General features: G+C 39.0%; 1 protein-coding gene across 6 annotated transcripts in view; it reads left to right on the forward strand.

Moving 5' to 3' along the window:
- FOXP1 (forkhead box P1) overlaps positions 1-2,560 on the forward strand; it is a 540,709-nt gene that overhangs the window by 225,228 nt on the left and 312,921 nt on the right. The window lies entirely within an intron of this gene.

Here is a 2,560-nt window from a genome sequence, read left to right on the forward strand (position 1 = left end):
CCCCCCCCCCCCCCCCAAAGGATATTAATTTACAAAGTAAGTAATTTAAAAAAAAATCCTCGCAGTGTTTTGGAGAATAAACTGTAGAAATAGCAACTAGTTATTTTAAATGTGCTAGTTAGATAGTATTCTTCCAATAAAGAAATGTTGCCTTAAAGATTAATGAGCTAATTTTTCCATTACTTACTTTAGGTTTTGAGATTGTGGTACACCTGATTCATGTTATCAAAAACACATAGTTTGTGGTATTAAGGTTGAGTGGGAGAAGATTGTGGTGGGTAGGTGGCTCTGAACTGGATGTTTATGTGACGTTTGATGGAACTGCTTATCACCAGAACCACCAAAATTTACACACATTTGTTATTTCCCTTTGAAAGCAAATTATGCTTTATTTCCCATAAAACGTTGTTGTAAGAGGTGTGTAAGTAAGATTGGAAAGGTCCAGGCCCCTTACACCTATTGCATGCTAGTGTCACTCCATTGAGTTGGCGAGCTTGTACCTCTGGCCCACACTGACGTAGAAGGTAGGTATGATTCTGCTCCTCTCTTACGAAAACTATCAAAATAGCTGTATATTTGCTTAATTCTCTTTCTTTGGACAAAGTAGCGAGGAACACGCGTATGCGAGCCCACCTTGCGTGTAAGCAATGCCTGTGTTTGTTAGGAGAGACTTCTGCCCTTCTGCTGTCCCAGGGAAAGCTCCCAACCCCTATGCTACTTCCGGTACAGACCAAAGTCGCACCAAGTTTCTCCCCGGCTTGTGAATGAGGGGGTCAGGCCCTTTATTTGGGACCAAGAGCGCTTGATGTGAAAGCAGGAAAACCTCCCGTTTTAACCTTAGTGAAATCTCTTAACTGGTTTAGTCACAAGTCTGAAGCGACTACTTCTAATAATGATGCCATTGTACTCATCCTATCTGATCAGTTCTTGAAATGTTTTAGTAAGTCTATCTTACAACATTATAAGAAGATAATCAGCTGCCTTAGCAGGTCCCCATCTGGAGTATAGAGTTCTTTTACTGAAAGATGTTTTGCCTTTCCGAGATAGCTCTCGCATTTCATCATCTGTTGTGCAGAGATGAAGTGCATATGAAAAGTCAGTGACTCTGAATCCATCTGTTGTTATTATTTTCCACTGATAATTGGCTTGAACAATGAAATGTCTGTGTCTGTAGCCTTTGAAACTGTACACCCTGTTTATTTTCTGGAGGTCTCACTCCACTCTCTCCCCCCCCACCTCTTTTTTTTTTTGTTTTGTTTCATTTTCTCTCAAGCTTATAGCTAGTGGAGCTTGCCTGAAGATGACATCTTTGACTCTGTGCATCAGTATGTGTCACTCAGCATCCAAAGCTTGCCTACCAATTTTTGTCCGAGTCCTATGTCTGCTCGGTTTGCTTCGACATAGAGTAGCCTTACAGCAGGAAGACTGGCAGATCCACAATTCAGAGATATCTTACCTGAAATGTAGTATTTGTTTCACTTTCCCTATTAAAATATTAATTTAGCACCCAGTATCTAATACCTATGGAATTAGATACTACCTATAATTGTATAATATATTCAGTTGCATCCAGTTTTGCACGATACAGAGCATTAATATTGGATTCCACTAACAGCAGTTCCATTAGCTTGCTCAACCAGTATGAGATATATATGAGCAGGGAGGCATAACTACCAGCCAGAACTGCCAAAACAGTCATTAGAAGCTCCATGGGGATGGACAAAGGCTTTTACACAGTGATATACTGATTAAATTTTGTTCTATGGTTTATTTGCATCAAGGTTAGATCACTATCATCTATGTGAACCGTATTATCTAACACCTTATTTGGAAGGTCATTTCAATGCAAAAATAGTGAACAGTATAGGGGCTCTAAAATTTCTTCTGGGCTCCCTTCATGGAGGATTTTTATCCTGTTAGGCTTTACTAGCTTTTGGTGGTGGGTTTGGTTTTGTTTTGTTTTTTTTCTCTCCCTTTTAACTCTGTGAGTTTATCCAGAGGAAAGTAAACCCTGTCTCCCCCTCCATGCTCCAGGAGCACAATAAAATAGATTAGTCCAACTATACAGGCTGGCAACTCGCTGGAACTGGTAGTGGTAGGCAGCATCTTGCCGAATCACCTGTGCTGAATCCAGGGAGTATATGTTGCATCTTTTAAAGTCCAAATTCTCTTTTTTGTGTGTGTGCAGTTGATCTTTCACAATGAAATGTAGGTATGGAGCAGAGCGGTAGTTCAGTACATGCCACACTGTAGTCTGCAGCAGTAAGAGAGAAGACACAGGAGCATAATCTTATTTATGTTTCAATAGCAATCATTTAATACTGCAAGTTATTAAAAAATAATTAAATTACCAAAACCAACATGTAGCTGGGACTTACAATAAGAGGTCAATGTGATTTGACTCCTTAAGTTAAGAAAGGACACTAGAGAATTTCAATTGCTTTAAAATTTTGCTTCTCAGTTCTGTTCTGGGGATAGAAGGATGAATGAGACTGCAACATAATTTATTTTCTTTAGAAACAGGAATAAATTGTTGTATTTAATTATGTATATTTAATTG

The sequence above is a fragment of the Gavialis gangeticus genome, unplaced genomic scaffold (genome assembly GCF_001723915.1).
Source record: "Gavialis gangeticus isolate Ggan-Ray unplaced genomic scaffold, GavGan_comp1, whole genome shotgun sequence".
Taxonomy (NCBI): Eukaryota; Metazoa; Chordata; order Crocodylia; family Gavialidae; genus Gavialis; species Gavialis gangeticus.